This window comes from Puma concolor, chromosome C1, assembly GCF_028749965.1.
Source record: "Puma concolor isolate L17-30 chromosome C1, mPumCon1.1.hap2, whole genome shotgun sequence".
Classification (NCBI taxonomy): Eukaryota; Metazoa; Chordata; class Mammalia; order Carnivora; family Felidae; genus Puma; species Puma concolor.
In genome coordinates, this window is record NC_141674.1 from 87,391,206 (window position 1) to 87,403,557 (window position 12,352).

Here is a 12,352-nt window from a genome sequence, read left to right on the forward strand (position 1 = left end):
TGAGGAAGCTGAAGAGAGAGTTGGAGGATACCATGAAAATGAACGCATGAAAATGATTTGTATGAAGAATTTGGTTAAAAAGAGAGAGCTCTCTGTTTTTAAAATCAGATCTGTTTATATGCATCACTGTGAACCTAAAGACACTCAAGACAGATTTTAACTAAGAAAGTAGACAGTGACAGAGCATGATTCGACAGGTTTATTATTTCCAGAGTTATTAACATTATCAATAAAACATTTATTACATCAACACCAAAATCAAGGTAGTTAAAGCAAAGATGGAACTCAAAGCGTTCAAACCAAGGCTTTGCCATGATGACGTATAACTTTATGAACTTAGACCAATGGTTCTCAGATTTTAGCTTAACATGAATTATATGGAGGACTTGTATAAACATATCACCAGGCTTCAACCCAGAGTTTGACTCAATAGGTCTGGGGTGATGACACAGGATTTGCCTTTATGACAACTCCCCTGTGAAGCAGATGACAAGGAGGCCATACTTTTCCAATCCTGGGCTTAGGTCGTCATGGGACCTACACAAACGTTGTTCTCCTTGCACATAGAATGTGACTGAAGACTATCTACCACCACAATATTTCTGTGTGGGGAAGTCTTATAAAAGTATAAATTAAAAACAAAATTCTTTCAGCTGCAATCTAGGACTATTCCACTGGTTTGACTTATTTTAGTGGGAACATAATCAGATTATTCTAGCACACCAAGCCTAGCAGCGATAATTTTATTTTTTAAAGTTTTAATTAATTTTGAGAGAGAGGCATGTGTGCAAGGAGGGGAAGGGCAGAGACAGAGGTTGAGAGGGAGAATCCCAAACAGGATCCTTGCTGTGAGTGCAGAGACTTACGCGGGGCTCTGTCTCACAAATCATGAGGTTATGACCTGAGCCCAAATCGAGAGTCCAACACGTAACCACTGAGCCACCCAGGGACACCCCCAAAATGGATTTAAATTTATTTTGGGGGAACAGAATATTGGCTCTCAGACCTTTTAAGATAGCACACCTCTGGCTATGTTTTCCTTTTGCTTCCTGATTACTTTTGACAGTTAGAAAATGGGAAACACTTTTGTAACAGACAGAATATGGAAATAACCCTTCCACAGATTATTGATAATCCATTTTCAACTTCTCAGAATTCTAGAATTCTAGATAGCACTAGCAAGTGCTATCCCTCTATATAGTGTTAAGTTTTATACTCATATAGTAACTTATAAGCTCCCTTTACAAATGACCCACGGAGACCCCTAATTGAGAGAGAGTAGCTAACCTGAATTATATGGATTTCCAGAAGACAAATATGTTATTAATTAAAACGTAATGGTGATTTGAGTAATTTTTAATCTCCTCCATCCTTTATGTAGTTACATAAACAAGAAGAGACACTTCAGACATCTGGGAAATTAAATTATTATTCACAAATTAGGAAGAATTCCTCCATGTTTAAACAAACATATTGAGTCAAGCTATGTTCTAGGCACTATGCCAGTTGCTGGGGAAACACATTTAAATGAATAATTGATTCTAGTTTTTAAGAAGCTTACAATGTATGAAGAAGACAACTTACAAATAACTAATTATGTATAATAAATACAAAGTGAAAACTGCTGCAGTGGGAATACATACAAAAAAGTATGAGAACAGATAAAAGGGAGTAAACAATAGAGTATGAATGGGAAACTGTTTCTAGAAAAAAAAAATGCCTGATAAGTTACCAAAGAAGCTTCTAAAACTGTTTAGCTGTTTAAAACCATAAAAACTGTATCTTCAATAGAGTTAATTAGCAGAAATAAACTGCCAGAGATTTCTAAGATTCTTGCTTTACATATTATTCAGACCCGAATAAGTATACTCATACTCTATTATCTTTCCATACATCCTTACATATTCTGAATGGTTCTAAATGGTTCACTGTATTTGAAATAATGATCATTTGCTGATGAGTAAAAGGATATCCTGAGGCTGATAAACATTTACTATTATGTTTTACTACTGTTCCTCAAATACATATATCAAAGTGCTTGTTTTTTTTTAATCATAGATATTTTTGAATCTGGATTTAATAAAATACTGAGGTTGGAAGAGAAAGGTTATAGTGTCACCGAATGTGAGAGCTGGGACTCCGTTTCAGATCTCTTAATATAAGTGACATTTCTGCTACATGATATTGCTTCCTTTTGAAAGCTGAAATTGAGCTGTGTTTTGAACCTACTGAAGGAGGAGTAGGTTTCAGGTGAGGAGTTTCCTCGGCTTGGAGTGGCAATTGTGTTGGTGAGTGGGTCTGGGTAGGGGTACAGGGAAAAGTGGAATTTAAGTTAAACAGTGAACCCCAGAATTCCTTTTAAGAGAAAAAAGATTTTAAAAAATGTTTTACATGTGTATATATGTTATGTCCTTCCTGATAAGAGTCATCCCTGTGTCTGTGGTTTCCTGGACATAGCAGTAGGGTCTTTTCTGTTTTATTGACTAAGATGGAAATTACTTGTTATTGGCTGAATTGGATCTCCTCAAAATTCATAGCTGAAGCCTTCACCTCCAATGTAACTGTATTTGGAGATGGGGTCTTGAAGGTTAAATGAGGTTCTAAGGTTTGGGCCCTAATCTGATAAGACTGGTATCCTTGCAAAGAGAGGAAGAGACCTCAGATATCTCTGCACACAGAGAAAAGGCCACGTGCGAACACAGCAAGATAGCAGCCGTTTGCAAGCCAAGGAGAGAGGCATCACCAAAAGACAGCCCTATTGTCACCTTGTTCTTGGATGTCTGGCCTCCAGAACTGTGGGAAAATAAATTTCTGTCATTGACCCAGTCTGTGCTATTTTATTATGGCAGCTGGAGCTAATACCTTACTTAACAGTAAGAAATCGCATATCTTGATTCTATCCCTTTGACCTTATTGGTCTCAAAATCTATACATCATGTAACAAGATGAAACTGGAAGTTACATTTTTCCAAATGGATTTTTCTAAAATATTACTTTTGAAAGGATGTATAAGCTCATTGTCTGAAAGGTTAGAAAGCAATGGTCAGAAAATGCCTTGTGACAAAGATGGAGTGATTCTATATCCTAATTTAATACGACGATGGACTGTTTGCCTTTGAAGATGTCTAAATATTCATTTAAATCTACAGATTACTTCCTGGTATATTTTAACTTTGTTTGCTCAATACGCTTCTTAAATTCATGTGTGGCATGTACTGTGATGAATGCAAACAGAGCAGCCATCAGATCCATTTCATTAATAGAAGATTAGGTGGAGATTCTGAAAATTTCCCATGAAACTTTGCACGATTTATTCCTTAATTAAAAGCAAACAGTGTTGCTTTCTGGGATTAGACCACCTAATTATGTAAGAAAAAAGAGGGACTATGTTGATAAAGGAGTGTTTGGGTAAAAATGAAAACATAACCAAAATTTGCCCCAAATGAATGCCGTTCAAGAAAGTGTGATGCAGGAATGACAACCAGAAGCATTTTTGAATAATCTTTGGTTCTTCTAACTCCTGAAGAATTAAAATCCCCAGTGCTCTAGCAGCAGGTAGGGGTTGAGCTGCTAAGACTTAGGCAAGAGTGCAGAGACTTAGAGACTCTCGCTGGAGACTATAGAGAACAATCGGGGTTTGTTCTCACCTCCACTGCTAACTCACCACATAACCCCAGGCAAGTGAGTTAATCTTTCTGTGACTTCATTTGCGCCTTTGTCAAATGGAAATAATAACACCTACTTCATGGGAGTATTCGGAAGTTTAATTAAATTAGTGCTTTCAGCTTCTTAAATGAAAGTTGCTATAGAAATGCAAAGTACAATTATTGAAGTCATTTTTTTTTCCCTTTTCTTGTGTGGAACATGATGATTGAAACACATTTATTTTAATTGGAAAATTGACTAATTGCCTAAAGGAACCTTCCCTCATGGCATGTAATACATGTGACAATAGGTCATACTTCTTTATAATAAATTGGATCATAATCTAATTCTTAATTTAACCATAAAAAATCTAATCTGTGTCAAAACAGTTACTTCAAAAATCATTTAATAGGTAAAAAAATTTACACTTTGAGGTGGTAGCAGTGGAATCTGGCTTATAGTCTAGTCTAGAAATGTGGTGCTTGTGTCTCCCATACCACTATTTGGATTGGTTGAATTTGCCAGCTCTTTTTCTGGTGAATTGATTAATTTTTGCTTCGTGGTTTAAACAAAGAAATGGTGGTGCTTAAGAAAAAAAGGATGCCAACTCTTTGAGGAGAGGAAATTTCCACCAGAAAACTATTTGTGTATATATAGTCTTGTCTGGGGTATGACCATGTGGGCAAGTGGCTCACTGATGGAAAAGAAGTCAAGGAATTGAGAGGCACCAGTATTGGAAGATTATCTAGAGTGGTAGTGTTGGAGACAGTGATGATGAGCCAGGGCGCAAAATTCTGAAAACAAGGAGTGGGACCTGAGGGTCTACAGCTGATTCTATAAAGAGGTGTAATGAGTAGTGAGGTGTGATAAGAGATTTAAAACTGAGTCGTGGCACCAATTCCCACTTGGGCACTTAGTTCCCAAGAACTAGGACTGCAGGCAGGTTTCAGTTAGATCAAGAAGGCAAAGGGAACATTGAGAGCAGAGGTTAGAAAGGTAGGAGGTTTTGCTTAGATGGATTTTGAATACTAGAGGACACTTAGTGGGAGTGAGAAGTCTTAAAATTCTGAGATTTCTGAACCATATAGAGGTTAGACTTGATGACCACAGTTGTGAACATTGCATAGTGGGGTGGGGGGTAGGCAGGGAGTCCTCCCCAGGGGTGTGTAGAGTTCTCTGGCCTCCCTTTCTCTCTTCACCATTAAACACAAGGAGGATAGGGGAGGGAAAAACTTTGTTCTTAGCAAGAAAAGCCCTCTTGGCTGCCAGTGGGACTGGTGATGAGTACAAACACAGTCCAGACTACCCTTTTATTGATTTTGCTTTATTTCCAATATGTTTTGATACCCAAATATCAGTCTTGTTATGTTTTTTTTAATTAGCATTATTAATGTACCTTATAAAAATTGTGAATTTTTGTTGCATGGCCATTTTTTATGCTTAGAAAACCTGTCTCATGCAGGTGAGTACCTTAGGCTTTGATGAATGAGGAGTCAGTAGTGGCTAGTATATAGATGACATTCAATAAAAGTGAAATCCTCTTGACACAGCCTGCCTGTTAATGACAGAAAGGTAGAAGCAGGCCTCTCTGTGGGGGACTAAAACAATATGATTCTTCTGAGGCTTAAATTCTGCAGTCTGGACACTTGAATATCTGTAAGTTGCTGGTAAAATGAGACTTTACGACTCCTGTGTCTTGGTGGAGAGAGTAAGTTACAGAGAGAAAAATCTACATCTACATGAACTGAAGACTCTATATGTTTGACTTAAGAATTTGGGAAGTCAATAAAGTGAACATACCATTTATATGTAGAGGATAACTTTATGGGACATAAATTTTCTTATCCCCTTTTTACACTACAGTACTTTTGTGGCATTTAGGAAAAACAGAACTTAAACAGAATGAGAATCAGGAAATGTCCCAGTATATCTAGTTTAATCGGAATAAAACCTATGTCATATACACCACTGCAAATGTTATCCCTTCTTTACCTGACTATATTCTCTTCCTTTAGACCATTACATCACTCTCACAAGGCATTTATCTTTTCTTGTTGAAGCAGTGGGTGTAGGCAGAGCTCTGAAGGATGTTCTGGGGAGACTCTAAAGGCAAGTTACTTTTGACTGAAACAGATGTTGCTGATTTTTAGGGAAATGCTGACTTTATATTGTGAATCTCTATCTCTCTTAGGAAAAAATAAGGAATTTCCAATGGTCTGCTAGCTGTAAGAACAGAAGGGCTAAACAGCCTAGCTATAAAAATGGAACACTAAAATTGTGCAAGGAAAAAAAAATGAAGACATCTTAATGCTTATTAGGAAGCAAATTTCTCTCTCAGTAGTTCATTAATGTGGTAACGGCTCCACGAATATGATTAAAGAAACAGGTAGAAATTTAACCCTTAATTCAAAATACTTGTCCCTATTGTTTAAAACAAAACTAAATATAAAGGCTGATCGTAGAAGTGCAGACAGACATGATCTTCCCTGCTGTTGTTAGTCTAGTGTTATTAGTAGTAACAATTGTTGTAGTAGGAGTTGTTACGGAAAGTCTAATAAGCATACTGTTCTACTGTTACCTCATAGGTAAAAACATGGGGTATTTGACTTGTGTTATTGCAGACTCGAGACTTGGAATTTCTCTTAACCAGTTAATCACTGTGTTTAAACCAACAAATATTTGATCTTATGTATATAAATATAAAAAAAATGGAAAGCAATTCACAAGTTATTGAGGAAATAAGCAGCTACTATCAGATGTTAAATTTACAATCTGAAGTTCTGAGTGAGATAATTGTTGATGTTTTTAGACAATTGGTTGTTTCGTTCATTCAACAGTTACTTATTGGGAAACCACTTTATTCCAGGTACTGATTTAAGCACTGCAGATAAAAACAGGTGTAAGACAACCATAATCCCAGCCGTGATGGAGTTTACTTGCTGTTTGGCACTATATGAAAATTAGAGGAAATAAGCAGATACAGGGCATGAAATTGAATCTTGCAGCTGAGTCAGAAGCAACAGCATTTAATGAAGTGAGGAATGTCTACTTCCTGTTCTTAAATTCAGAGCGCACCTAGCCAAGTACTATGGACTGCAAAATTCATAATAGGGCCTAAGTTGGCCTTTAATTTCTGCATCCACGGTAACTAGTACCTAGTTACCTAGTTAGCTGAGAATAAACTTGTGTATAACCTAAACTTCTTGTCTTATTATTAAAAGCTTTTTTTAGGGGTGCCTGGGTGGCTCAGTTGTTTAAACATCTGACTCCTTGCTTTTGGCTGATGTCATGATCTCCCTGTTAATGAGATTGAGCCACGCTTCAAGTTTCTCGTGGACAGTGAGGAGCCTGCTTGGATTCTCTCTCCTTTCTTTGCCCTGCTTCCACTCTCATGCACATGTGTGCACGCTCTCTCTCAAAATAAACACTAAAAAAAGTGTTATTTTTTATCTTACCCTATTGCCTGCTTTCTTTCCTTCATTACACATTCGGATTTGAACTCCCTTGTTTGGGGGGAGTTGAAATACTCAGGTTCCAAGAAACTTTCATTGGGTATAAGTTTCAAAATCCGTCTAAAGGACATCCCAGGGAGGTTAAGGCTCCCAAAGAGGAATTTCAACACAGTTCAAACCAATTTATGCTATAATAAATACTCAAATTTCCTTTCCTTCTATTTCTCAGGAGCACTAGAAATTCTATCCTTCCTCCAGGGTAACATACCCAGTGGGAATTCATTCAGTGACATGTTGGTTCAACTATGGGGTTTACTGGAGGAGAGTTGATAGCATCATTAGTCAGCTTCTACAGAGATTTGGTCTAACAAAACAGCTCAAACATATTTGGGAAAGTAATTAATTGGACTGTAGGGTCAAGGGCAAGGTCTTAAGTCTATTTGTTTTATAAACATATAAGCTAGTCCTTCCCTTAAATTTATTTCACCAATACCAATATATACTTCTGCAGAGACAAAAACCACATGTTTCCTTGCAAATTTCTGATGCCTATTTTCTATTTTTTTTTTTAGTTGAAGTATAGTTGGTACACAATATTACATTACTTTCAGGTGTACAATATAGTGATTTGACAAGTCCATACGTTATGCTGTGCTCATCACAAGTGTAGTTAACATCTGTCACCCTACAACACTATTATAAAGCACTGATTATATTCCCTATGCTGTATCTTTTATCACTGTGGCTTTTTCCATAATTGGAAGCATGTAGCTCCCACTTTACCTCACCAATTTTGCCAGCCCCTCTACTCATTCTCTGGCAGCGACCAGCTTTCTGTATTTATGGGTCTGTTTCTGCTGTTTTTTTTTTTTTTTTTTCCTCTTGGTTTTTTTTCTTAGATTTTACATATAAGTGAAATCATGTGGTATCTGTCTTTCTCTGTCTCATTTCACTTAGCATTTCATTATACCCTCTAGGTCCATCTATGTTGTTGCAAATGGCAAGATCTTATTTTTTATTACTGAGTAATGTTTCATTGTTTATGTTCACCCCCCCCATCTTCTTCATTTATTAGTCTATGAATGGACACTTGATTGCTTCCATATCTTGGCTATTGTAAATTATGCTGCAGTATACATAGAGGAGCATATATGTTTTTAAATTAGTGTTTTCATTTTCTTTGGCCATATGCCCAGTAGTGGAATTACTGGATTATATGGTATTTCTATTTTTAATGTTTCAAGGAACCTCTATGCTATTTTTTTTTTTTACAGTGGGTGCAATAATTTATATTTCCCTAAACAATGAGTACATGAGGGTTCCTTTTTTTTTCCACTTGTTACTACTTATCTTTTAGATTTTATCCATTCTGATAGGTAAAGTGATATCTCATTGTGGTTTTAATTTGCTTTTTGCTGATGTTTAGTGATGCTGAGCATCGTTTCACATGTCTGTTGGCCATCTATGTCTTCTTTGGAGAAATGCCTTTTCAGGTCTTTCCCTTTTTTCAACAGATTTTTTTTTTTTTGGTGTTGTGTAAGTTCTTTATATATTTTGGATGTTAACCCCTTATCAGATATATCATTTGCAAATAGTACCTTTCATTTTGGTGATAGTTTCCATTGCTGTGGAAAAGCATTTAATTTTGATACAGTCCCAATAGTTTATTTTTGCTTTTGTTTCCCTTGCCTCAGAAAAGTGCTTCTGTGGCCAATTACAAAGAAATTGCCTATGTTTTCTTCCAGGAGTTTTATGGTTTCATGTCTCATATTTAGGTCTTTAATTTATTTTGAGTTTATTTTTGTTTATGGTATAAGAAAGTGGTCCAGTTTCATTCTTTTGCATGTAGCTGTCTAGTTTTCCCAGCACCATTTATTGAAGAGACTTTTTTCGATTGTATATTTTTGTCTCTTTGTTGTAGATCAATTGACCGCATAAGTGTGGTTTTATCTCTGGGCTTTCTGTCTTCTGCCACTGATCTATGTGTCTGTTTTTGTACCAGTGCCATACTGTTTTGATTATTATAGATTTGTAGTATGGCTTGAAATGTGTGTTCTCTCCTACTATCTAATATTGATGCTCCTTATGGAATTATTTGGGCTGAGTGGGCTTTATCTTGGGCTGAGAAACATAAATAATTCAGAATGTGGATATAAGCTTACAGGAAAGAAAAGTTATGTATGTGGTTAATGAGGGGGGCTTTATGACTGGACTAGAGAAGTATTTTAGGTAACAATAGAAAATAAAGTCAGAAATGTCGGGTGTATTCAGTCAGAACAGCCTGAAATTGATGTAATGGGAAGCAGAAAACTGTGGTGTGCTAATGAACAGGGAGTGTCATAATACTTTGTCAAGATGAGCCTGACAGAAGAATGCAGATTAGATTTTGTGAGGACAGGTTGGAGATAGAGCTGACCGTAGAATTTTGCAGTACCTTTTATAGATAGAAGATGAGACCTTGTATCACTGTGGCACTGGGGTGAGTCCGTAAGATGGAGGAAAAAGTCTTTTTAAAGAAGAAACAACTCATTTTTTGTATTTTAGTGAGTTTGAACATAGGGACTGAAAGTGATGGAAGAATTAATGTCTAAAACAGTGATATATTGGTGAAATGTAATGGTTTGACTGGTCAAACCAGCAACATAGAGAACCTAAAATTTACCAGGGAGTAGCAGGCTAATATAGATGCGATGTATGACCTCCAGAAACTTATAGTCCAGGGTGGGAAGCAGACAAGGAAATGAATAATTTATTTGTAGGAAATGTGCTATAATCAAGGCAAGTACAAGGTAATAATGACAGTATAGAAAGAGATCAGATAGCATAGCTTAGGGAATAATTAGGAAAACTTTCTAGGAGAAGCAAACTCTTAAGCTTATCTTTGAAACACAGGCAGGAATTAATCACATTAGAAAGACACTACATGTAGTGCTGTAAGAAGCAGGAATAGCAGGAGAGGAATGACGAGAAGTGAAACCTAAGTGTTTCTATGTTGAGCATTATAGGTGGTTGTATTGTTGTGTTAAGGAGAGTAGACTTTATCCATCAGGGAAGCTATTGTATGAAAGATTAGCTCACTTATGGATATGTAGTCTTTAAGGTAATGGAGCATTTGTGTATAGGTATCAGGTAGATAGCTTGAGATCCTCAACTTGGAAACATGAAATGGATTTGGAAGTCATTCAGTAATAGCTGAAACCATGTGAGAAGATAAGTTCTAAAAAGGAGTGTAAAGAGGAAAGAACCATGGGTTTTTAAGTGATTTGTAGAAGGGGGATATCCCTAGATAGGTAGCAAGTTTTAGTTTTGGAAACTGAGTTAGTAAACTTTTCATTTTTATCTCTTTTCCTTCTTGTATTTTCCCTTTGAGTTTGAGCTATACAAGGATCTGAGTCCCAGTTCCTACACAGCCTTTATGGATCATTTAGAATAACAGATTAGGGGAAAGTTAGAGCTAAAAGGAACCTTGGGGACCATCCAGTTAAGTGGTTTTCATACTTTTTTTTTTTAAACATCAGAAAACATTTTCTTACAGTAAAGCTAATAACGTAGGAACATTTTAAATGGTAAAAGTGAAGTTGCTTTTATTGGAAGTGGTAGGGAATGTGGTTCATTTTCCCACCTCAATTAAGGTTGTCTGGTTTTTTTTGTGGTAGACTCCAAAGAAGTCCATAGAAACCTCCAGCTCTAAAGGACAGCGTTTGAAAACTTCTGACAGAGACCAGTGCTTTCACGTACAGAAACCAAAAAATTTTCTCAAAGGCGTACAGTTAGACCTACTTTAGAACTAATATTCTGCCTCTCAAAGAGAGAATAACTCATCTTTACTAATGTTACTTAGAATCACAGGCACATTAATGCACATCAGGTTTCTTGTTGGTGCATCCTTTGAAAACATAGGATAAGGAAGGGGGGGGGGTAGCATTGAGAAGGGAGGAATGTCTCCTTTACTTTTCCCTGGGCTGGTAGCATTTACTCTTTTGAGAAAATCTTGTTTTGCCAAAGACAAAGTATACTTCTAAGAGAAGTCTTTACTTACAGAGGAAATAAAGGCAAAATAAATCATAAGTTGGGTAGGTGAAAATGTAAATGCTTTTTCCTTTAAAAAATGAATGTGAAGGAGAGAAATAATGCACATAACTATGGTAGCCCTTTTAAGGTATTTTGTCCTATAATAAAATTCTATATCATGGAGAGAACAATTCACCTGAGAGTAAATGAAGCTATTTTTACCTTTTTTTGTACTTCCTGTGTTTAAAAGCTTAATTTAGTAAGAGATGGGAATTTATTTCCAATACAGTACCTTTGGAAAAGTTAATTTCTCATGATGTTCTTAGAATGGAACCAAGTGGTTCATGTTTTTAGGTATGAGAAGATATTCCATCTTTTTTGGTTGTTAACATTTATTGTGGGATTATTCGGTTTCAGACATTGTGAAGATGTATAAGGGAAATAATTGCCCCTACACTTGAGAAGACCACACTAACTTGGAGGAAACAAATAATGTTATGCTATAATTTCAATAATACAAGATTAATACTTTGGGAGCACAAAAGAATGAATTTTTTTATAGACTTCAGATATAAAGTAATATTTTAAGTGAATTGTGAATGATAAATAAGAATTTAATGAACGAGTAAGAGGTCAGTCTTGAATGTGGATTATGAAAGAAGGTATAAACTTTACTCTTTAGTCTGAGTTAGAAGGTGAGGGGCTTGCTTGGTCATGGAGCATTTCATAAAGCCATAGCTGATTGGAAGTGCCCTTGGCCAAAGCAAAAAGTAAAACTGGAGAGGAATCAGAGGTCAGTATTCAAAAGAAGCATTTCCAAACAGGGTACTCAATTCTGAGTCTAGAAATGGAGATGAGAGGGTAGATTGAAGAGAGCTAGGAAACAATGAGTGAACAGAACAAATTGGGAGGTAATCGTTGAGAACAAAACTGAAATAGGCATTGATTTAGATTTTAGACATGTTTAAGTTTTATCGTATTTTATTTATGGAAATGTTATATGAGTGAAGGTACATGTAAAGAGCCAAAGATATAAGAAGGGAGGCTGAGGATGGGATGATATTCTTGTTAACTGAGGTTAAGAAGGAAAAGCAGAGTTGGGGGGGGGGGGGGCGGGGTGGTGCAGGCGAAGGAAAGCTAAGTATTTTGGTTTGGAACATATTTAGTGTAAAGTGGAATATCTGTGGAGAAACATAAACATTGAAATGTAAATGCTCTGCTTTGTTACTTGTAAAATAAGGATA